The sequence below is a fragment of the Zonotrichia albicollis genome, chromosome 1 (assembly GCF_047830755.1).
Source record: "Zonotrichia albicollis isolate bZonAlb1 chromosome 1, bZonAlb1.hap1, whole genome shotgun sequence".
NCBI lineage: Eukaryota > Metazoa > Chordata > Aves > Passeriformes > Passerellidae > Zonotrichia > Zonotrichia albicollis.
In genome coordinates, this window is record NC_133819.1 from 89,771,635 (window position 1) to 89,797,452 (window position 25,818).

Below are 25,818 nucleotides of genomic sequence, written 5' to 3' on the forward strand. Positions count from 1 at the left end.
ACAGTGGGAACTGAGCTGGGCAAGACCAGCCCACAGCAGTCATTGAATCTAACTTCAGACAAGACCACATGTGACAGCCTGTGGAGAAGATTCTCCCAGACCACTAAAAATGCCCTTAACTTGGACATCTCCTTTACAGATGACCTCAGCTGTTAGACGCAATACTAAACTTCAAAAACCATGCCTGCCCATAGCATGTGAAAGGCTGCATGGACTTGCAGTAGGATTGCTTTTGATGCCTTCTGCCAATGAAGGGGGAAGCACAGTGCACAGTTTGAGTGTGCCACTTTTGCTTTCCCTCTGCACTCCTCTCCAGGATGCTGACACTCAGCAAAGCACCATGAGGGTTAGAGGTGCAGATTCAGTGAGCTGTCATTACTGTCTCCAAACTGAGTGGAAATGCCCCTACCCAGGGAATACTCTGCATAGGAATGGCTCATGGCCTTATTTCTTACACCATATTGTCCTGGGGCTGTACACAACATCACGAGCGCACATACAACTGCTTTTAGCTCAATGCAGAATCTAATGCTAACTGTCCTGCACTATGTAATTGTGAAATGTGGGGAAAATAAAGTCCTTTTTGTGTTCAAAATTCAAGTTAGAACTTCAGCCAGCTGAAACAAGTGACTTCTTTGACAATGACCTTGTGATCCTAAAGTGGTCTTACACAACCACATAGAGAATTGGAGTAACCTAACTAAAGCAAAAAACACAACTCTGAAGAGAGATGATATTTGGTATTTACAACCATTATTCCTGCAATGTAGTTTGGTTCCACAAAGAAGAGGCTTTGTGAATACAGTTTTTGCAAATAACTTTAAAATCCTTCTTTGTTTGCAAATTTGGAAGTCAGATTTAAGCAAAATTCAGCCTTAAGCAAATTTCTTCTTGGCTGTGTAGTAAAAACTGTCTGGTAGCCTATAGATGTGCGATAAAGAAACTCAGGCAGAACACTGACCTGCACTGACAGCATTCGTGTTTTTTCTAGTTACCTCTCTGCTTGCCCTGTGATTTAGTGTTATGTGGGTGAGATATTTGTACTAATACACAGGAAACCCTTGAACATGGAAAATTTTACTTCCTAAAATAGATAGCATTCTCAAGGGGGAAACAGAAAAATTACATGAGATTCATGGAATAAGGAATAACTAAAATTGCCCAATTATTTAAACGGAGGTATTTTTCTATCAATAGAATATCTTGCTGAGTTTGTGAAGCATAATTTAGAGTAGGCATTTTGCCTGCAGATCACAATATAAATATTTTATATGATCTCCCAGACTATTAGAATAATAGAGGTAGTGTTATTTAATCCATTCCTGGCAAAGCAGATTCTTGCCAGAATGCATAAAGCACTCAAGGACCTGGTTTTGTTATCATGGAAACTGATTGGTAGAATGATTTATCTAAAGTTTGATTCCTCATTGTGGAAGTGGATTTGATTGTGCTTGTGAGACACAATTTAAGGTTGTGTTGAAGCCTCATAAAAAAAAAAGAGTTTGTGATGGAAATATTTACAATATAAGGATGAAAAAACTCCTTAAATGTAAGCAGGTAAAGCAAGAGCCATGTCTGGGTTGGGAGGAGGGCTGGGAGAGACTGCATTTCTGCAAATTATTTGATTTAGACTTAATAGAAATTGTGACCACAATAAGCGAATTTGAATACACCTCTTAAAACAGCTGCTGGCAAAGAAACTACAAGCCACAGCAGGGAGCATGCAAGTGCTGCTATATCTTCATAGTGGTCTCATAAAGTGGGTTGCAAGGCAGCAGGGGTGGAGAAGTTCAAAGTTTTATTAAACTTTTCCTAAAAACACAACCTCTGGAGTGTAATTTAATGCCTCTCTTGACAGTCGTTGTTTCTCTTATTTTTTATCATAACACATGCTTCAGTTTTGATATCTGATATGCCTTGACTAAAGTCTTTGGGCCTGAGGTGGGTATTTGGGTGTTGCAGGATTTAGGGTAGGTGGTCCAAATACTTCTCCTCCTTTTCTACAAAGTGGATGGGAGATGAGTATTGATTTCTAATCGCCATAATTTTGCACACTTGAGCAGGCTTTAGTAATCAGAATGCTAAAATCCTATGGAAAACATTTAAATCTATGTCCTTTCCCTGAGGTGATTGTGCCTAAAGATGATATGCATAGGGAATGATGAAAAGATGACCATTGTTATGTACATTTGTATGAGATATACTATGTTATTGAGCACTTCCTCTGTTTATGCTTTGTTTTTTATGCTTACTGTAGCTTTTATTGATGTATTTGATAACATGGCATCAGCTGCAAGGCAGAAATGTTTACTCTGCCGGGGTTTTTTTTTTAACTTTTCAATGTAGATTAAAAAACTTCAGCAGCCCCTGAATGGATAGGCTTAAGCTGAAAATTTACATGTGAGTAACAAATATTATAGTACAGATGAGCCAGACACAGAAAAGGAATTTCATAATAAGGGACTGCTCTGGCAATATTAATCTGCCTCATGAAGATTGTGTGATGAATCATCCCATGTTGCCACCAGGACTGCTGCTGCTGCTGAGCTCTGCCAGCAAGTGGGGCAGTAAAAAGTGTGCATGGAAGAGTGGAGGGCAGGGCACACACAATGGAAGAGGAAAGGGACAAAAAAAGAACAGCTATTTAAAACTGGACATGTCAAGCCTGGCCAATAGCTCATGTTATATATAATTCAGCCAATTCATTGGGTAAATCATTTCATATGCTCCACAAAATGCAATTTGCTTCCATGGCCAAGCATGACAAAGCTTTCACAGAATTGCAGTTGGCAAAGAGCTCTTCTAGGATAGTTAATTCAGGGCCTGTGAGATTGCTGAGGCATCTTGTCAGAACATTAAATAATCACACAATGTCATGAGGGAATATATAATTAAGGGTCCAATTTCTCAAGGGTCTGAGTACCTGTTACAATGTGCCGAGAACCCTTAATTCCCACTGACAAGAGCAGCAGCTTAGGGTGTTCCCAGCAGGCATTTAATAGGATTGTGCCCTTACTTCATTTGGCTGGGATAAGTCCAGCCCAGTCAGGTGAAGCAACAGTAATGAAACAAGACAAGATAATGACACATAGGGTTACATTCCAGCAGGAATATTATTACTTGCAGGTGACGAAACACACTCAGGTGTGAAGTCCCTGTGAAATACAGGAAAACATATAAGGATGCATTCTTAGGGGTTAAATTTGTGCCTTTTGGAAAGATCTGTCTGTATTCATCCCATGCAAAAAGAGCTGTAAAAGGCAACACGAATCCTTTATCACCCCAGACCTCTATCCTCTATGAACAAGTGACAGAATTCCCATCCATGGTTTGGTTACCAAGAACTTTAGTGATTTAAACAACCCCATGAGGGTTGTCTGCCTTACAAAGGCAAGCAGATTTTCATCCAGTGTTTGAGAAGCAGAAACCTTGGGTAAAGGAAATGTGGGTGCTGACTTTCCCTGAGCAGCATTCTTGGTGTGACCCAAGAGACAGAACAAAATTTGCGGTGGACAGATGAAGTCTTGCCAGTAAGACTTTTCCCTGCTTCTTGTATACCTGCAGTTACATAAAGGAGAAGAATGTTAGATGCAGCAGAAGAGAATAAGCATTAAATTTTGGCTGATTCTCAGAGATGAAAGTAGAAATAGCATTCTTTTCTTTGTCCTGAAGAGCTGTTACAAAAAGGACTAAATGAGTAGGGAGCATGGCATTATGTTAAGCACTTTTGGGAGAGTAAAAAGTTAAAATTAATCTTTGTGTTGTCAAGCTCTTAAGTGAGGAATGATGCATTAGACAACCTGATTTTATTTGATTTGTTGGGAAACCAGAGCTGCAGAGTTGTTTCTTGAACAGAATTACAGGCTTCATTTAAAGAGAGAGGCAAAGCGCAGACATCACTCTGGAGTAGATCAGCATAAGCATTTTCTATATCATGAGTAATGTTTACTGGAAGAAATCAAATTACTGTTACACAGACCATCTGTTTTCTTTGCATGCAATCATGTAAGTGTTTTAGGACAAGCCATCCTTTTTAATCAATTGTAAATCTCTTATGGCAAGGCACTGTTTTCTGTAATAAAATCTATTTTTATGATAAATGTAAGAGTTTTAAATACTGGTTTCTCCTGCATAAATACAGTGTACATATTGTTCATAACATAAAAAGTAGGGGTGTACAGCATTAGTTATTATCTGTCAAGAACTTAATTTTAGGGCTTTTTGCATAGCCATTTTTGGATTTTTGTTGGATCTGCAAGTCACTGGTGCTCAACTATTATAGCAAATAACATAATGAGTAATACTGTCCATTTATAGCCCAAGAAGTTGATTCCTATATAAATTTAGTAAATGGAGTATAATAGGGCCTCTATTTTGTAGCATAACTGCTATGATAAAAGTGATTACTGTGGAAGATGACTGTCTATTCTCTAAATTCTTGCCCTCGGAAATACTGAAGAAAACAAGGCATGGCTTATTAAAAAATGAGCCTGTGGAATGACATAATGACATTGAGGAGACTTGAATTTATGGTCCAAGAAGGAGTCAACAATAGAGTGTGGTATTTACTTCATGTTTAAGGGCAGCTCATTCACAGATGTAATTGTCCCATTCATTTTAATGGGTGCTGAATTGAGCCTACTATTTTATTTTTTTATCACTGTCAGCTGTCAACTTCCCTGATTCATGTATTGTCTTTGGGTGCTCTTGAATTCAGAGGAAGATGAAGGTCTGCCTGTTTAGCAAAGTTTCCTCTGATTTCAAAAGCAGCTGTGTGGTTGCTTTGCCAGAATTTGCTCTGTATTGCATAAAATGACCCTGAAATAAAAGAAAGAAACAAGAACTGTAAGTAACACAATTGGAAATTCCCTCAGCAGGTTGGCTGTCCTTCTCAATGAGGTTGGCAAGCCTGAATTTCATTTGTTCAGACACTTTCAAATCAATGCTATTTTGTCTGAATAATTAAGCTGCTTACTCAGGCTTGAAAAGTGTACGGTGCTAAACTCTTGCACTTTTTTTGGTAAACATGAAGAGGCAAAGAGGCAGAAACAGATGGACCGTGCACCTGGAAAAATTATAGTGCCTACAGTCTGGTGCCACCCCATGGTACAGTTTAAGTTTTCTGCTCAGGGAAATATCAGATGAAATGAAGGGCCCCTACAAGTCCTATTGTGAAGGCTGGACTCAAAATCTCCATGTCCTGTGTATTGCCACTTAGTTTCAGTGAAAGGGAAAAAGCAGAACAGGGTGAAGGGCTTACAGAATCATACAGGTGATAGAGAGTGAAAGAGAAAATAAATCTGTATTTGTAGCTGTTTAATAATTTATTTGCATTTTTTGTTGTTCAAATTCAGTATTCTTTCTTTGAGATAATTATTAAAGATGAGATAAATTTTTACTTTTTATTCCCTCTGGCTTGTCTTCTTATGTTCACCCTTCTTTTATTCACAGGGAAGAAAACTGCAGGCAAATTAAATAATGTCATTGAATCACAGCAATTTGTTTGTTAGAATAGACTTCTGGAGGGTGCTGGAGGGTATCATCAATGTCCTAGTCTAAGCAAGAAAAAATTAGATAACATCACTCACAGCCTTGTTCTGTTGAATTTGGAGTATCTACAAGGATGGAGATTTGCCAGCCTCTCCCAACAACCTCTTTCTCAGACTTGCTTTTGTTCCCCCTACAAGCTCATCTGGTTGTTTCTCATGTTCCTCAGCCATTTCAAATCCAGCTGAGGTCTGGCTTGCCCAGTTTCATCCAAGCAGTCCAGAACAAGGTAGTTCTGCATTGTTCCCAGGTAGCCCTCCCAACCTCTCCATCCTGTGCTTTCCATCTGCTGTGCCTGCATGACATCCCAAATGGCAACCTGGGAAGGCCCAGTGCACTGGGGGAGCTGTTTTCATCAAGCAGCTTCCTCTTCTGGGCCCCTCTTGCTGTCTTGGGTTTCAGAAGACACATTTCAGTTGGAGCTGTCAAAAAAGTTGATGCAAATATTTGTTTTATATTTTTCATGTCATTCTTCCTACTCCCATCTTCATATTCCCAAATATTTTTCAGCAAGATTGATAATATAAGGTGAAAGATATCAAACCAATCTATTTCCACAAGGGTTTTTTTTAGCATGATTTTTCATTTGCATGTAAGTAAAATTACTACAGTATTTGGTTTTTTTAATCTTATTTTTGTTGGGGTATTTTGCCCAGAACTTTGGAGCAGTTACCACATGAGTTCTTCAGTAGTTTCAGTAGAATAGACACTATATTTTCCAGCTGTTTGGTCTGTTTTTATCCAAGAAAGATATTTTGATGTATTTACAATTGTCAAAGAAGACACTGGCCTAGCTCTAAGAACAGTAAATGCAAAAACTACTGCTTGCAAATTATCACATTTTTTCTATCAAGAAACAATTCAGCCAAATTACTTAATTTGCTTAGTGGTAAAGACTGTGGTAAAATATGAATTACTGTTGTCATAGCTACACTGTATTTTGATACAGTACATTTGTTCATTGAAATGATAATAAAATAATTTGCTGTACAGCAAGTATGATGCATATCTTAAATTACAATGAATTACTTATTGTAATGAATATCTTAAAATATAAACACAGAGCTCCTGACTCCGTATTTAAGTGCAGTAAGTAGAGAATACTGCTGTTTATTTTAGGAATTTCCTGTGTCTGCAGTGCTGATTACACTGAAGTGGGAATCAATGACAATGAGCCATATAGGAGACTTTATTTATAGTAGCTTTATAACTGATCTAAAGTGAGACGATAGATTTTGATACCCATGACCTTTAATAGAAAACTCTCTGAAGAGAAGTTTCCAATTTTACCTCCAAAGTAACCCCTAGTGAAAGTCCTTTGTATTTTAGACTTGGTGAGACAATTAAATAATGACCTATTCTTGGTTCCTTTCTCCCTCTGTTGCTTCTGTATCTTGGCTATTCAGTTGACAGAAGAGAAAAATTATTCAGGGGAGCTCTACAAAGCTAGACATTTCCCCATTTCTGCTTTTTAGAGTGTTCTTAAGTGCAGCATGTTTGCGGTTTGCATGTTTGCTTTTCTCACCTTGACCTATTGAGGTCCAGTGGCTGTAGAGGATATGATCTGTGCATGCGTTCCAAAGTCTCCTCTTCCACCTCTTTACCAGATGTATTTTTAAAGGAAATGGAGCAGGAAACAGAGCAGGGCATAGATGATGATCACGTTTGGCTTTGAACTGGTGTCCCTCAGCTCACTTGGTGATACAAAGAGGAAAAGAGTGGAACAGAAATGCTTGGTCACAGTTTTGAAACATATTTACGTCTGAGCAGTTTATCCTTGAAGGGGAAAATTCTATAGGTATTAAAAAAAAAGCCATAATACCAGTGAATAATATTAATTCTGGACATTCCAGAGTGAAAAACAGTAGAAAAAATAGCTTAGAGAAACTACAGGGAAGAGAATATGTGTCAAATGGTGAGACTGAATATTTCAGAACAAATCATTGTAGTATCTGAACAGTGAGATAGAAACTAAAAGTAAATGCATCTAAATAAATGTATCTATTTGAAATTTGATCTGTTAACCAGTAGAATTAACTGAAAACTCTCCTCATACGTATCATTTCTTTACAACTAAAAAAGGCAGCGTAAAAAATTGAGGCTCTTACTAAACAGTAATTCCTCCAGGCTGCTTATTTTTAAATCAACTCTTGGGGTTTTTATTCCTCAATATTGGCTACCATTGAAGGCAGGAGGTAAGAATTACCTGAATTACGGAAATTATTGTTCCGTAAATACTCCACATTTGGTGTCTTTATCCTCTCTGTCACAGGTAACTATCTTACACCCAGAGCAAGAAAAGTAAATTCCCTTGGCTGTCCCATATCTCTAAGGAACCTGATGCATGAGTGGACTAGAGAAGAGACAGAGAGAAAAACTCCCAAGACCTACAGATCATCTGGCTGGCAGGGTGAGTAAATGTCCTGTCATCTCAGTCATATGTTGTCAGGTACACAAGGAGTGAGCCTGCTTTGAGCATTGCCTCAGGAATTATTTTTTCAGTAATTGTTGGGGAAAAGAGGATCAAAATGTGTCATGTTTCCAGGACTCTGACGTTGGTCCCTCACATGCATTCAGAAGCACTAAGGCAAACACCTCCTATATTTTCAGTTTAAGCCCTCTATGTGGATTTTATAGGTAGGCAGTCCTATATAGGGAGGAGGGGGTTAATGCATGCTGCTCTGTCAAAGCTATTTTCAAATGTGGTAGGTGAAACAGCAATATCTATGACTGAATCAGTCCAAACTCCTCATGATTCATAAACAGATCCAAAAAAGAAAAGAAAGAAAGAAAACTCATTTTCCCAGTGCCAACTGTACTTAGATTGCTATGGATGTGGGCCTGTGCTCCCTGCTTCTCATAACTAACTTCTTGTTTACAAAACACAACAAAAACATACAAAAAATTACCTAGCATAGAAGCAAACATGCAGTAGCCTTATGTAATAGTCAGAACCTGATTAAATGATGCCCTTTTCCTTCTGGCTTTGCCTGTTCCAAAAGGTGGCAGAAGCAGGGACTGTAGCAGGTTCTGGAGCATTTCCTCCAGTTCACAGCAGTGAGTCAGAGGTTCTGTCAAGTACCAGCAACCAATTAAAGGGAATCAAGATCCACATGTACAGAGGATGACTTATTTTTCAAAAGGATGATGCAAATAGAAATAGACAAACATGGAAGAAAAAATGACCCAAAGATTACCTCAGAGTTCTCTGTCTGGTGGTTTTTGTCTCCACAAAAGACATTATAAAAATGTTGCCCTCCTCCATTGGAGTAGCTGATGTTTCCCCTCTGTATTTGGTCCTGCACATATCTGCACCCTAAACACTGGCCAGGCCCCATGTGCTCTGGTCCCCTCTGCTGGGGTGAAAATCATGAGTGGGGCAAACCCATTTTGCCTGCAACCCAGGCTCAGTTTGTTCTTAGAAAGGAAAAAAAAAAGCAGTTGAATTACAGTTTTGTCTGTGTGAAGATCCACCCTGGCTAGGAACCATAAGACAAAAATTTACCAAAGCCTACAACATGACAAAACAAAATAACAGGCACTCCAGGGTTTTTCCTTCAACTCCAATTGCTCTCTTCTAGGGGAAGCAAAACCTAGCAGTACAACAGTGCCTTTGCAATTCATATTAGGTGATGTCTTCAGTATATTGGGCTGTTTTTCTTAGCATATAAGCAATATTCTGACTTTGGTGAAAGTCTGCATTTTCTGACTCCACATTCTTTGAGGGCATCTGTCTAAATGCAAATGTTGTCTGGACTTTGCCTTATGTTCCAGTAAGAAGAAGGAGACTTTTGCTATTTTTGCTACTTTTGTTTTGCTTTGGGTTACCTTGTTTTTAGTAAGTACTCTTCTGAGAGTGCTGGAAGATGACTTTGGTACACAGAATTTTTACAGAATTCAGGTAATTCCCTCGGCCATTCTGAACCCAGCAGCAACAACCAGCCCTGCTCTCTGTTTCTGGGCCCTGAAATCCATAGGAAAAGGTGTTCAGATGCTGTTGAGACACTTTTCTGCTCTAGCAGCTGCTTCCTGCCTCCTTGTGAAAAGGCAGTGGAGCAGATACAGCCTGGGGACACAGGTTTGTCCATACTTCACAAATAACAGTGTCTTCTTCCACAATGGTATTACACTCTCTTGTTTTAATACAGTATTTTAAGTATGCATTTTAATACAGCTTTTTAAGTAACCACTTATTTGCCCCTTAATTTTCTACTTTATTTTATATCATATCTGTGCTATAGAGGTGGGTTTGATGTGTTTTGACACAGTGATGTGTCAAAATGACACAAATGAGGGCTAGTGTGACTGAGAGCAATAAAGGCATTCAGTAAGTTGTCAGCACAGCTGAAGATTAAAGTTAATACATTTTTTTGAGTCTTTAAGCCATTTCTATTTGCATTGCTTTTGCAGTTCACACATAAAATAAGTCTCAAATTCAAATCTTGGTGAAGCTTCATGAACATTGCTTCAAGAAAATAAGACGTTGGCGAATGATTAAATGTATAATTAGAGGTTTCACACTCAATCTTGTCACTGTAGTGATTTATGGTTTATTATTTTGTCTAAGTAATGCACTTCTTTTCTAGTGTTTTTTCTTCCCTTCATTGTTGTTGCTGTCTGTATTACTACAGTAAGGAAATTTGTCACAAGGACAGTACTTTTGTTCTCAGCTGCAAGATGGAGAGTTAAATCAGAGCACAGAAGATGCAATACACTTCCCACTGCAGTTGGTGGGAGAAGTGTGACATGTTTACATTGTTGGGCCAGCAATGCTTTAGTGGTGAGAACAAAGGGCAGGATGTGGCCTCTGTGCTTCTCTGCTGTCATATTTAGGGCTGAAACAGGTGTCTTCAGTAGCTAGTCCCAGGAAAGCTCAATAAAGTCATGGAGCTGGGACACACAATCTCCCTCTGTAGTGCATGCCAGAATTGGGTGGAAACCTGCAAACGCAGCAGAAACAGCCTTGAAATAGCCCTTAGCAAAGGCTGACCAGAGTCCAGTGCCTACAGGCTGTGGAGTGCGGGCCCTGCTCCAGAGGTAGGTCCCCATAACAGGATTTTTTTAAAAGGACTCATCGGGATTTGTGCTCGCCACAGCTGCCCAGCAGATATGTGGGACCTTGTTGCTTCTGTGAAACTGATGGCTCTTCCCTCCCTTTCCAAGCTGCTCAGCCACTGGGCTGTGCTACCCTCTCTCTCCTTTCTTCCAGCTGCATGAAATTTGCAACTTCACTCTGGCCAGGCTGTAGTATGTTTAGTAAAACAGTTCCAGATCCTGTTTTCCAAAACAGCTTGTAGTTCTGCTGGAAAAGCGGTATCCACACTGCATGAATATTGGAAGAGCCTGGAAGTGGGATTCCTCACACTCAAGTGAGTGTTCCAAGTTATGCTTGTGTAGTACAGGATATTACTTCTTCCAGCTGCACCATAGAAAATAAGTCAGATCTGAGATTTTGGGACTTAGGTGTTGCTTCAGGCTCACAAGGGCCCTTGAACTTGGAAGACCTTGTTGCTGAGGTGGAGTTGTTTGTGGGACTTCCAAGACAGAGTGAGAATTGAATTTTTTGGTGGCAGTTTTCATAAGTAGATGTGTGAATTTTTATGTGCTACTAACTTCCTCTTGGTCAAGGACCTACTTAAAGAAATAAGATTTATTCTCTTACTAACATATGGTACTAAGAGTTCTGTCTTACAGTAACTTCACACAAGTGTTGTTTCCTGAGTATTGCGCGATGAAATAGCTTAGATTTTAATTCTGGTTGGGAGTTTGAGTTCACATTCATGTTAACTTCACCTAGTACTGTTACCGTGAGCAGAAAAAAAAATGTTGTCATCTTCACTGTTTTAACCTAACTATGACTTATAGATGTTCTTTACAGCAATGTAAAGAACACAGTTTAATTATGCTCTGTTGAAAGTACATTCTCTTCACCATTTTGTAATATTATTGTGTTTCTTCATATTCTTTTTCTCATTGAAAACACTGGGGCCATTTCTTTTAACGCTCTGCAATGATTACAGTAGAAACTTCCATGAGATCTTTACAAAATTGTAGCTGAATAAAAACTGTAAAAATATTTTTTCTTAAGAAATGGTTATGTAAAAAAAGGACTTCTGTCTTGTCTTTTGTTTTTAGTATGTCTTTTTGTCTTTTAAGCAAATTTTTCATTGCCGTAATATTTTTCAGCTCTTATTGCCTCTTTTTCCTTGCCGTTTTTTGTTTGTTTGGGTTTTTTGGTTTTGTTTTTGGTTTGATTTGGGGTTTGGGCCTTGTTTGTTTGGTTGGTTCGTTTTGTTTTTAAGGTTGGTAACCAGTGAGAAAACGCTGTTCCAGGAAGTTATAAGAAGTCATAACTCCAGTACTACCTTTCCTAATAGTTTTTGAGGCTCATATTGATGTCTTTTGAGCCGATGTGCATTTGTTTTAGGAAAGGAGTTGTTCACATTAAATTTGTGATTTTTCCCTGAGTTATAATAGCTAGTTTAAGATCTGGCAATCCACATGAGAAGTTCTTGTTGCTCTACTCAATCACCAGACCTTTAATTGGCTGTCTGGCATTTTTCCCTGCTATTGCAGTCCCCATTGGAATCAGAGGCCACTCAAAATTTCAGAACAGCTTTCGTCATATCTGACTTAATTAGTGATTGGTTATTATCTCCTCTTCAGAATTATCACTAAATATGTGCAATAAATCTAGGCCTACAGAAGTACTGTGTTGTACCATCTTATGCTCATGATACAGAACTGGGGGGAGTGGGAGATACACCTGAGGGCTGTGCTGCCATTCAAAGGCTGGAGAGTTGGGCAGACACAAACCCAATGAGGTTCAGCAAGGGCCAGTGCAGGCTCCTGCATCTGGGGAGGAAAACCCCAAGTCCCAGCAGAGGCTGGGCTGTGACCCACTGGAGAGCAGCTCTGCAGAGAAGGACCTGGGGGCCTTGCTGGATGACAAGCTGGCCATGAGCCAGCAGAGCCCTTGTGGCCAGGAGGGCCAGTGGGATCCTGGGGTGCTTTGGGAAGAGTGTGGCCAGCAGGTCAAGGGAGGTGATCCTGTCCCTCTGCTTGGCTCCAGTGAGGCACATCTGGAATGCTGTGTCCAGTTCTGGGCTCCTCGGCACAAGTCAAGGAGGTAATGGAGAGAATCCAGCAGAGGCCACAAAGATGATTTGGGGTTTGGAGCATCTCTCTCATGAGGAGAGACTGAGGGAGCTGGGGATGTTAAATCTAGAAAAGAAAGAACTGGGAGAGGATCTCATCAGTGTATATAAGTATCTTAAAAGTGGGTGTCAAGAGAATGATGCCAGCCTCTTTTCAGTGGTTCCCATTGACAGGACGAGGAGCAATGGCCATAAATAAAATCACAAGAAGAGCCACCTCAACATGAGGAGGAATTTCTTTACATTGGGGGTGTCAGAGCACCCTCTGCTCAGGGAACAGACTTCCCATGGAGGCTGTGAAGTCACCCCATTTGGAGATGTTCCAAACCCACTGAATGCATTCCTGCGTAACCTGATTTAGGTGACCCTGCCTTGGCAGGGGGCTTTACTGGATGGTCTCCAAAGGTCCCTTCCAACTTTAACAATTCTGTGATTCTGTGATTCACATCTTGCTGTTATTTAAAGTCTCTTGCTGTAACTCATTTTATGGGTACAAAAAATGTGTGGTATCAGCTACCCCTTATGATGCTTGAGATTTCTAGTCTTGCACTGTGAAGCAGAGGTAGAGATCTCCCCACAGCAAGGTGAATGGTCCTCGTGGCTTCCGTGAGTTTTTAGGTTTGCATGAGTCACTGTTTAAAGATTTCAGGTCTTGCTTTCTTTATGAGAAGCTTCTAGAGAAGCACTGCTATGGGCTGCCATCCATAATATTTAGCTCTGTGCTTAGAAGAGAGTAATTTATATTTTTGAACCCTCATATACATGCATATTTTGACAACACTATTTGTTTGTTTTTTTCATATTTTAGACAAATTCCTGCTTTTCACAGTAGATTGAACAGCTTTTGCTTCTTATGAGCCATAGAAATCTAGTCTGTAAATTCATTTGAGCTTGAGGATTACTACCCTTTTAGTGTTTATAATCAGAAGCGTTAGCAAGACCCTTGGGGCAAACTCCTTACTGGAATGAAAGAGCATGGGCAATTTGAAGTCAACTGGTTGAGCCATCCCAATATACAGTAGAAAGGAAATTGGCCTCTGGTCCTTATGCCAGCGGAATGTACTGGAGTTTTTACATACAGTACTAGCATATAAAAGAGTACAAAATTTGGAGGCAGAGTATACTTTCTGCTGTCTGCCTGACTCAGTATTAGAATGACAGAATCATTTATGTTGTAAAAGACATTTGAGGCCATTCAATCCAACCATTAACCCAGCACTGCCAAGTCCACCACTAAACCAAGTCCCTCAGAGCCACATCTACATGTCTTTTGAATACCTCCAGGGATGGTGACTTCCCTGGGCAACTTGCACCAGTGTTTTCAGTGAAAAAATGTTCCTAGTGTACAATGTAAACCATTCCTGCTATATTCTATAAGTGCTTGGGTGGTCTATAACAGAATCCCACCAGGATATCTGCCCTGTTGGCCTTGCCTCTAAACACTCGTAAACATTCAACCCATCACAAAGCTCTAGACAGTCAAAACACTTCTTATCATACAGGACTACCCCGACTACCTCTCCTTCCTTGCCTATCCCATCTTAGGGGTTTATAGCCATATTGTTTGCACTCCCTAGGTGCTGCAGTATATGCCATATATATGCCATATTTAAACTTCAGAGCTAGAACAGATATTTTCATTGACTAGGAAATGCTGTGTGAAGTTTGAGGCCTGTAATGTAGATGCAAAAAATTACAGCTGAGATCCCTGAAAATGCAAGTTCAAAGCAAACCTCGCAGGTCAGATTGAAGTCCTTTTGAAATGGTCCTTTTTTATTCTCATTGTACATATTTTTGCTTTTTTAGCATGGAAGTGTTATGTTATACTACAGCCATTCCTTCAGAAAACTTGGGCAAAAACTGCTTCCTCTAGGTCACAAGGAAGAATAGGCACAAGTGAAATAGTGCATATTTTCTAAAATGCATATATTCTGTTGTGCATTGCTGAGTAGCAGGGGCAAGCACTTAGGAAGAGCTGACTCACTGAGATGTTTATGTAGAGGAGAGTTAGCACGTGAAGTGAAGTGAAGTGAATTAATGTGAAAATTTTTATTGCTTACTTGTTTCCAGGCTGGATTTCTCCATCACAAGAACCTCAAGGCACAAAAGCCTCAGGGCCCAAAGCAGACAGTTTTTCTGAGAGGGGATAATCATTTTTTTGATTACTGAGTTCTTTAGGAGCTTGGATAGGTATCACATAAAGCTGCTGGATGAAGCAGAGCATGTGCCATTTGACTGGATAGGCAGAGACACACAGGGAGCTGGACTGTGCCCTACACCTCTGACATGGCATCAGACAGACCTGGTCCCAGGGTGAAATATTCACACCTGACTTCTGCCACTTCAAGAACAAGACAACAATGCAAAAAACCTGAAGCTGTTCCTCTAGTTTGCTCCTGTTCTACTGTTCTGTGCCTAGATGATATAATTTATATGATTATACATATATAATAAATATATAGCACATACTTGCTACAAAGGAATAAAATGCCATTCCCAAGAGCTGCTGTAGTCAGACTGTTCATAGCAAGGACCAACTTTTTTGTAGTACTATAACAGAACCAAGGCTGAGGACTTTTAGCAGAATGGGATGCACTCAGAGAGCAAAATAAGTGATGTTAACTTTAAAGATTGTGTGAAGTACCTTGAATCTCATGTCCAGATTTTCAATAAAAACCCTATTAAAAATATTGTAAACACTTCACAAATATTATTGAGTTAATCTGGATTTAGGGAGGAAGCCCAAGTGTACTGGAACTTACCGAAAAGTCACAGACTTTCTGATGTAACAGAAAGGCAACGTTTCTCTTTCTAACCACTTACTCCATACAAGAGAAGACTAAATTTATTTCCCATAAACCACTAACAGCTACTTTTTCTTGCTTACCTCCCACTGCATCTACTTTGATGAAATAATTGCACTCACTCTTGCTAAAATATTAGCATGAAATAATTAATATTTGCATTTAAAGCAGTGTGTGCGTGAGCTTTGTAGTTAATAGTGTGTTAAGGTGGAAAATGTGATTTCATTCACTGTTTTTGGCAGCCCAATGTTGTGCACAGAACTGAAGTTTATTAAGCTGCTCTTCCAATTGTGAGCAACAGAAATGCTTCTGTTTTGCAAGACATACAGTAAACTTGGGGTACCATTGTTTAGTATCTTTTGAAGATTGGCAGCAAGGTAGCAATTTCTCTATGATATTTTAAAGTTTTAATATATATAATAATGGGTTTTTTTAATGCATATGAACAGAAACTCAAAAGGATGGCAGCTTTTTTAGTGAGGCTCCTTTTTTCCTGTTAGACACTTTTTTGGAGTGGAAAGTGGGAAGTAGGTAGGGTAATGGAAGTCCCTATGGAATTTTTGAGGCTGAATGAAAGAAAAACAATTCTGGTGAACTTCATAGGACAATGACTGGTTTTCTCACTTGTGTGATTGCCTTTGGCTTGTTGTATTTAGCAGGCAGTAAACTTATAAACAAGCAAAAATAATCATTTAGAGCAATAAAGATTGGAGGTTAATGAAAATGAGAAGCAGCTTAAGTAAATGAGGAAAGCCAGTGGGAAGGGCCAGAGTGACTGAAGCAATATTCAAGTGAAAAAAATAAATTTGGGAGATGGGAAGAAAGAAAATTGGTATGATGGGACTCATAATACTTTTGTTCCCACAATCTTTGGCATTTATTCACTCTTTTGTATTTATGCACATAATCAAGCCTCCCACGAGCCTGTGTCTCAGTGTATCTGACCCCACTTAATGCATTAAATTTTTCTCCATGATTACCAAAACATTTTGAGAAAAATACTCTAAATTGACACCCAAAGTAATTTAAATAGCTTTTTGTTAAAATGGACAGCTCCTTAAATAAGCAAACGAAATATTAAATCTATATATTCAGTGTTCCCTAGTCTTTTGGCTTTCTTTTTCTCAAGCAACCCAGGACTAACCTAGGAGATCTTACTGACTTTAAATGCATTAAATATATTGATCTTTAGAAAGCTTTGGCGCCAGGCTGTCTGTAGCCTGTGTCATACTGTCAGAAAGGAAATGCTCCTGATTTTGTCTACAGAAAAAGCCAAAATGAAAAACATTATACTAGGTTCAGATTACTGTGAGAGCTGGTGGGGCCAGGGGAATTGGCTAATAGCAGCTGTATTGCAAATAGGGAGGAAGAACTTGCATTAGAGCAGCAATGATTCCTTTTAGCATCTCAGAAAACATTAAATGTGTAATTTTTGAAAAATCATTCGTTCAGAAATAGCCTATGTATTCACTATACATCTACTCACCAGGCTCAGCAACATTTTGGAGGGGATACTTTCCATATCCTTTCCTATTTATAACATCATATTCTTTCTTCATAATGAGATTCACTTGATGTCAGTACAGTCTTCTTTGAGTTCTGGGCTAGTTTCAAACTGTGAGTGGATCATACAAAGCCACTTCTATTCATCTTTTCTATTTCGGTAAGTTGCTTGGGTTCAGTGATTTGCCCACATGAACCTCTTAGTGAGAGGTTAGTTATCCAAACACACTCCCTCTGCAATTACAGCTCACACAAACATTCCACCACCATCTCCTCACAGCAGCACTGAGTCAAGGCTTCAGCTACAAAACGGGTTGAAGCTTTGTTGCTTTCTGCCATAGAGTTTAGCTAAAAGTAATGTGACCTTCTTTGGTCAGTGAAAACAATCTGGGTTCACCAAAAATAGTTAAAATCTATGACTGCTGTCCTGAGCCAACTTCCTACTCCATTGAATAATGACTTTTCCCATCAGCAATTGCCTGAAGAAAGTTGTCCTTTAGTCAAATGGGAAGTCCAAACACTCTAAACATTTAGCTGCACTGCTCAAACACATCCCCTTGGTGGTGGGGTCCACCACCTCAACACCACACAAACTCCTGTTCCCACCAGCAGCCCCCCACAATTCCCTGGTCCCATCACACTCTGGTCTTCCCCACTGGACCATTGCTGAGCTATTTTCTGCATTTTGCCAAACAGAAGAACATCTTCCACCCCTGTTACCAGCAACCCTTGCATGTGCATCCCCCTGTGCAGGTTTCATGCAGCCACAGGCACCTCCAGCCCCTGCCTCTTCCCTCCTGAGCAGAGTGCAGAGCAGTGCAGGGAGGACCAAGAGGAGTGGCAGTGCCATGGCAGCCCTCTCCCAAGTTAACCACATTGGATCTGAAGATTAGGCATGCTTCTGGGTGCTGTCTGCTCTTCAGATATGGGAGTAGGTTTGAGGTTTCTGGGGTTAAAAAAAAAAAAATTGCTATACGAATATTCATCCTTTTTATTTTTTAACATTTTTGTATTACTACTCTTATAGTAGTCCAGACCTCAGTGCAAAGACTGCAGCTGTTTTATATATTGTTTTTACTTAAGTAACATATCATCTTATATAGTATACAGTCTTGCCTAGAAAATTTCCTTAGTGATCCGTTTTTCTGAATGTCAGTGCCACCTTCACAGGTGCTACTGCTTTGCTTTCATTAATTCTGATACTTGATTATCCTCCCAAAGAGAAGAACCTCCCTGTATGGCCCAGGTGAAATGTGTCTTCTCATTACAGCCAGTTCTTAGCTGGTGCCTACCAGGCAGCTCTGGGTTTTTATGCTGTGCAGCTCTGCTCAAGGGAAACAAGCAAACCCTTCTGCTAAGGTAAACCTGCAGTGCAAATGAAACTAGTGTGTTTCCTAGATTATATCTGATTGCTAGTTATGGTAAATATATTTAATAGTGTATAGTTTCCTAAAGGAAGTGTTTTATCAGGGTTGTCTGTGTTGTCCTTCAGCTTTGAAATGAGGTATCATATAGTGCATTAGCAAGGGTAGTGCTGGGATGTATTTAGCTTGTTTTCTGTTGTGTGACTGTACAGCATTCTTTCTGTGTTAAATGAAGGAATAGGGATTGGAAGCTGTCTTTTTCATTTTTTCTATTAGGACAGAGGTGATTTAATTGCAGAAAAACAACAGGTCTGCCTAGTCTCCCTGGCACTGGTGTCTTAGGGTATGGTGAAGGCAGAGGGGCTTGAGATGGGGAAAGAAAAGGAGAGATTTGAAGTTGTTCAAGAATTACTTAATTGTTGGAGTTTTGGATGCTGTCTCCTCTTTGATCAGCTTGACCTCTGCTCTTCAGTAGAAACTCAAATTAGGAGCATAGGATTGGAAGGGACCTCCTAAGTAATCCTGCCTTTCCTCTTGCCAATACAGCTCCTGTAATATACAAATCTCTGAGAAGGTTGTTATAGTATATCTTCAATTTAACGGGGTTCTTTGCCCTTTTATAGGCTGGCTATTCTGCAGTTGAGTTTCTCTGAAAATTGGACACCTTCTAATTTGTTTTACTAAGGCAAGTTCAAAGACAGTTTATTAATATTTATTTTACTGCTGATATTGCCTTTTATCTGAAATGGTTTTGCCTCTTTGTTGCATGTGGAACTTTCTTAGGTTTTATTTTTGTGAGAGTTGACAAACTAAGGTCTTTGAAATGTGTCTTTTCAGGTAAGTGAGGTGGAGAGGTAGGTTTTGTTGCTTGGCAATTTCAATTAGGTGTTCTGTCTGCTTTCGTCATTTGTTAAATTGTCCTTGTTTCAGGCTGTGTAAAGCTATTACCACTCAGCATTTCAAAATGCCTTTTCCAAGAGTTTCTACAGTATTGATGCTTCCTAATATAAAAACATTTATTGGTACATTTTGGGCTCTCCTATGGAGACAGAGCTTATTGGACTTGTAGACTTGAGCTTGTTAGCTTGTAGACTTCTTGAGTAAGGGGAGTTTCATTTTTCTTCCTGCATCCATGTTGGAAGTGGCCATCTTGGGATGTCTATATTGTCACTAGAGAGAAACAGGTAGAGAAACAGACCTATTTTAGTCATCCAATTTCAGATAAAAGGAATTGCACCCTAAATCTCAGAACCATTGAAGCCTAAGGTGGCTTGCATTGATGAGAACTTCTGTATTTTATCAGAATAATCTTAGTTCTTCTGAATGGCAGATTAGCTCTTGGTTTATAGTGGTAATTCCTGTTGATGTCTATGGCTGCATGGGAACCCACTAGAGTACAATCTTACTACATCTTGGGTCTTAATTTATGACAAAGACAAAAGCTAAGACCTGCTTGTACTAAATGGACTTATTTTTCATATATTTCTGAATCAGTAGTTTTGGAGGGCTCATTCTGCTTTTAATCTTGCAAAAGATAAAGAACCTTGAATTTCTGAGACTTGAAGGTGGGAGTTCAATGTTGGCAAAAGGAATCTCTCAGAAACTTGCTTTTTTTAATGACATCTATTAGACGTCAGACAGGGCAGTGGGACTTGGCTGCTGTCAAGGAATAGGGAGGGAGGCAAATGGAGGGCCCCAGACAGCATTAAACTTTGTCTTTAATGATTTTAGCAGAAAAGTGCTTTCTGTTATCTCACCTACTAGATAATATCCAAGTAATATTATTGAGGATCTAGAGCAGCTCAAGAATTTTCAAGCTTGGTCAGTGCTCTGCAGACCTTGAAGAAAGTACAAAGGTGTTCAAAATGCTTGAAGCCTGGTTTTCAATCTTGCACTGAAACCAAGGATAAGCTCGGACTTGTATTGATTTAATGTTCTCCGTCAATCTTTTTTCTAAGGAGGCAACAATGTCTGTAAAGTCTTACTGAATGACAGTTACTCAGAATTATTTGTAACAGCGTGCTTGGAAATGCTTCACAGCTGTCTGCAAGCCTTGTAAGCACTACATCAGGGAAGATGCTCAAAGCTGGTACAAAGCTATGAAAAGTGCCTTCTGCAACAAGTGTCCTGGTAGTCAGTGGTGATCATAGGACCTAATGAATCTACTCGTACTTTAAAATTTGTCTAGCCTGCCGCTCTTCCCCTGCTCAAAGTGGAATTCCTCACCCAGAGGACCAGACTGGTCCTTAATTCAAGAAATATTAGTCCTTCAGGGCTGGAGGGCAGTTCAGGCTCGGAAACACTTTTCACTTTGCTGGGGAAAGGGAAAGCATGTTCCTTCATTTGCAGACAATGTCTGTTCAGAGCTGCTCAGATACAGAGAGAGGAGATGGATAAGAGGAGCAAATGCAGCTGAGACAGCCCAGAGCCTATGGTGGGACAGACAATTCTGTGGCAGATGCATTCAAAATGCATGGAAATGTTGTTGTTGCAATGAACATACTGGCTTTGTTTTGCTGGACTTTAAACAACTCAGGGAAGGGTTGCATTTATTACTAAACTTGTTTGGTGTGTTTTAAAAGAAGCTCTAGACTCTGAGCTAGAGTCATCCTACTCATTGTGAATCCAACTTATGGTTGTGTGATGCTGCCTTGACCAGCCAAGGTGAAATGCTTTCCTTGCTTTATGTAGATCAAGCCCTAACATGTTATTTTGTCATACCCCTTCTCCTATGGTGTGACAAGAGGGGCTTCCTTCTCACCCCATGGACAAATATAACAATTTGGGCTTCTTGCTGTATTGGAATCACCACAAATTCTATGCATCCATGTAAAATCAGTTAAAGGGAAAAAAAAATTCACACAGCAGATATCTGAAAAAGGGAATTAGCTACTATCAAAGCTGAAAATGTATACTTCAGGATGTACTTATATAGGTTCTATAGTACCGCCTAATTTCAAACTTTTGGGATTTAAACAATTTAAAATATTCTCTGCAGGTTATGCATGTGTAAGTTCAGAATCCTGTATCGGTATACACTTTATGTAAAAACACAGGCTAGATATGTAAACTGATGCATCTTTTACTTGAAGATCTCTGAAGACATCCCAAGTCTGACCATGTGAGTTTCTTTTTTTAGTCCTTTAGCAGCTTCCCCACAAACAATGTGCTCTGTTTTTCTCTCGTGGACTCATTTTCTTACCTTTGAATAGCTGGAAAGGTGCTGATAGTCCTCAGGCAATGCTCAGACAAGAACATTGTGAAAACTAATGCGGCTACGAAGGAGGAAGGAAGCCAATCCACAGGGTCATTCTTTTACAAAATATAAGTAATAATTTCTTACTGAAAGAGATGAGGACAAGGAACGAAGATAGCTGCTTCAGGTGTAAAATATTTTGACTACTGAAGATTTTAAGTGATGAGTTTAAGGAGATGTAATAGAAAAAATATTTGCAACAAGGTCTCCAGACATTTTATGGAGGAGCAGTGTGGATGATTTTAGTTGAGTTCTATGAAACCATTAGATGTTGTGCTCAAAGAAAAACAAACCTTTGGACAGTTCAAAATTATTTCATGTCAAAAAGGCTATTTTCTGTCCTGAGTCCTATTGATTAAATATAAAAGATGTTCGTCAAAGTATTATAATATTACTGAAGTATTTCAGCTTTTGTAAAACTGAAATACTTCAGTATTTCATTTTATGTTTGGCAGAATATTTGTTGCAAAATTTCTACCCAGATCCTCGTGGCTATAAGATGAACTGTCTAATGTGAGATAACTGCTGCTAACAGTCTAGGGTGATTAGACTACATGCTACTCAGATTATTTTGATTGATTTACAAATTTAAATAAATGTTAATCCCTGTTTTTAATGCATATATAAAAATACTTGTTCTTTTAAATGTTAGTTTGGATATCAAAGATAATTTAACTTTTAAACGGATTTAATATTCATAAACTGTACATCAGCTGAGAACAATGAGTCCCTTGCTGAAAAGGTACATTAAGTATTAATAAGAAAAATACATTTTAAAAGTAAGCCTAATATCAAAGTAAAAGATAAGGTCTGGGTTATTTGTAGTACATGAAACTGCCATGTGTACTCTCAAGTTTCTGAGGGATCACAACATGGGAGACTACTTATGAAATTGGGGTATAACTATTGTTTTACACTTCTTTCCTATTTGTTGTGAAGGTTTTTTTTATCTCCTCAAGATGAATTGGAGTGTGGGACCTACCTATGAAAACTTCCAAACAAGAATAGTGCTTCCTCACTAAAATATATGTCTGCTACTTGCTTGTTATAATCAAGGCATCACAAATTTGAAATTGTTAAATGCGTATTTTATCCGAGTAAAATTACAAGATTTTTGCCAGAATCTTGTGATTTAATCCCAGCTGTCAACTAAACCCCACCCAGCCACTCACTAGCCCTCAGTGGATTGGGGAGAGAATTTATGAGACAAAATAAAGACCTCACTTCAAACTTATAAAGGCTGATGCAGCATAGTGTGTATGTGTATATATATATATGTATTATATATGCACTATGCTGCATAGTGTATATATAATATATATAAGTGTATATATAAACTTATAAAGGCTGATGCAGCATAGTGTGTATGTGTGTATATATATATGTATTATATATGCACTATGCTGCATAGTGTATATATAATATATATAAGTATATATAAACTTATAAAGGCTGATGCAGCATAGTGTGTATGTGTGTATATATATATGTATTATATATGCACTATGCTGCATAGTGTATATATAATATATATAAGTGTATATATAAACTTATAAAGGCTGATGCAGCATAGTGTATATTTATTTTTTGAGCCATGTAAGCCCTCAAAATGTGTATTTTTTGCTTTTAGGACAGGTAGAAGGTGTTTTCTGAAGTTTCACAACCTGCATATGTCCTTGCCTAGATCAGTCAAAGCCATACTTGCACAAACAAAAGCTGTAATATTTTTCTGTTCCTTTGGAAGACCTGTGACCCACACTTAGGAGCTGGAGTTCTCATTTTTTTTTGTCAGTTCAGAAGAAAAGGTGATATCTTGAGAATGTATGTACCAGGCAGTGGGAAGTTAGCACCTGGCTCTCTACATTTAATACAGTGTGCACTGTTAATGTAAGGGAAGACTTTTCCAACAATTCCAAGTCTTTGTGATCCTAGGGACTGTGAGAGTTTTGGTTCATAAATGTTGTTGTATGAAAAATCCCTCTATGTTGTGTGGTCTGGTTCTATACCAGTTTTTAATTTCAAAACTTTACTTTTGGAAATGCTTTTTAAATGAGTCTCTGCTGAACAGAAATAGATTCACATTGCTTTGCTAGGAAGAAGAAAACATTGATACATCTGCTTCATTGCAGAACCTGGAGCTGTTGCGGTGTGTTGTAATGTCCTGTTTTAGATTTCCAGGTCACCTCCCAGGTGTGGCAATACCCGTTCCCCTTCCCCCTTGCCCCCATGCTGAGTGAGTCCTGTCAATCAGGCTTAACATTCCAACAAGGTGTCGTGTGGTTGGTCAAATTCAAAGGATGCCCCTCAGGCCTGGGGGTCATTGGCCTGTCTAGGTGTCCCTTGCCCCTTGAGACCCTGCCCCCCCCCACCTGGTTGGTGGCTCACCTGTCCCCTCCCCTCCCCTCTCCCTGAGCTTAAAAGGTGAAGCTCTGGATTCTGTTGGAGGTCTTCCCAAGATTGAGACCTCTGTAACCATGGAATAAACCACTGCATATAACCCTCCGGCAGAATCGCTCCTTTTTTCTCTTCACCTTCGCCTGAAGTCTTCTTCCTAAGGTAAACGGAGTCCCTATCAAGCCTGGACTTGTGTAGTGCCTAGCTGAAACCACCGGCAAGCTAAAGGTGTCTCTGGGGTAAAGCACCACAGAAGCCGCCTTTGGCTCAGCAGCGAGGGTCAGACTGGCCCAGGCACAATCTAACTGGTAATATTGGGATTCATATTCCAATATGGAGCCACCTTTTGCTCTTAGAACTGGAAATTTAAGTCTCTTTCAGCTACTAAGGATGCCTTTGTTTCATGTTTGCACAGGATCAAATATTGTGGAGTCTGGGCCTGTGATTAGGATGCTGTGGTACATAAGCTAAAATGGTTATGAGTGGAAATTACAAAATTCGCTGCAGCTTAGCCTCATTCCTTGTGGCTTGGTGCATTGGAAGTGTTGATCCTTGAGATTCTGAAGTCCAAACATGTGATTCATATACTGCTTAGGTCATAACAGTGAGTGACTGGCTCAGTGCAAATCAACAGAGACCTAAAGCAAATGAGACCTTGTATGAGAGCAGGCTTCCAGCTCTTTCAGACCAAACGGGCAGTCTGGGGCCTTTCTCAAACTAGTCACTGCCTGTTTCCTTCCCCTGAGCGAATGAGAGGCCTCAACAAGTAAGTTTTTTTGGTTTTTTTAATATACAAATTCCAGCCATTCTGCCACATCTTTGCCTTTTCATTGAGTAGCTTGGGACATGATGTTAAGGTTAAATGTATTACATTTTTCCTAGAGGACCCTAAAAGAAGACATAAGGAGAAACAAGCATCCATTTCAACCTTAGTTAAGACAGCAGTTCTTACCAAGTATGTGGACAGGTTGTGGAAATAAAAGGATGGGTATTTTTGATTTCTTTTTGTTTTGTTTTTCTAACAGGTGCTATATAGTATACTTCAGGGCCTCAAAGTGCTTGCATTTCTACTTTTGTTCCTATTTTGAAATACCAAGAAAACAATTGCAATCTTTTTCTGACTTCCCTTCTGGCATTATAATAATAAATTTCCTGGGCAACCTCTGAGATAAATGTAACGAGTGTTAGCACATAGCTTTTAAATCTTCTAAGACTGTGAAATAGCTGTTCCTGTCTGGACATTTTTTCAGACTTGTAATAGAGCATGTTTTAACTACAAAATCTATCAGAGGTATAGAAAAGTTCTCACATTCTATTTTCCCATAGTACTCCCTGTTAAGCCTCAATGTACAAAATAACATCAATGTCAGCTCTAACTCTAGATTCACATATGCACAATTAAGAGCATAACAGATTTTTTTTCTTCTGATTTTGGAATAGGACTAAATTGATACCACCTTTGCTGTTCCATGCTAATTTTGATACTTGTCTAGGGGACAGGTGTTTTCTATCATGTTTTGTACCTGGTATTGTAAATTATTATTGGCTTTGGTTTAAGCTTAGGCTTTGTTCCACACTGTGCTGTTTAAAGCCTATCCTGTCTGTAGGATCTGTTCTGCACTTGCACTCAGCACATCTCTACCACAAGCAACTTGTTATTTCTAGCCCATTACTCTGCATAATGCAATGCATGTGATTATGACATTTTGGAGACAGGAAACAATCTAATGCTCGTTTGAGGCTCTTCTGTTGGTGAGGTTTTCCCCTTCCATTAATTCTACTACAATGATGTG

At 39.2% G+C, this 25,818-nt stretch overlaps 1 protein-coding gene across 29 annotated transcripts in view; it reads left to right on the forward strand.

Annotated features, from left to right (window-relative positions):
• The window catches only part of LOC102071518 (poly(rC)-binding protein 3), a 502,832-nt gene that overhangs the window by 98,893 nt on the left and 378,121 nt on the right, over positions 1-25,818 (forward strand). For 21 of the 29 annotated variants that reach the window (XR_012581510.1, XR_012581511.1, XR_012581512.1 and 18 more), the window contains one exon: positions 7,820-7,957. The exons of the other annotated variants lie outside the window; for them this stretch is intronic. The gene's annotated coding sequence lies outside the window, so the exon portion shown is untranslated. The remainder of the gene's footprint in view (positions 1-7,819; positions 7,958-25,818) is intronic. 29 annotated transcript variants of the gene reach the window in all.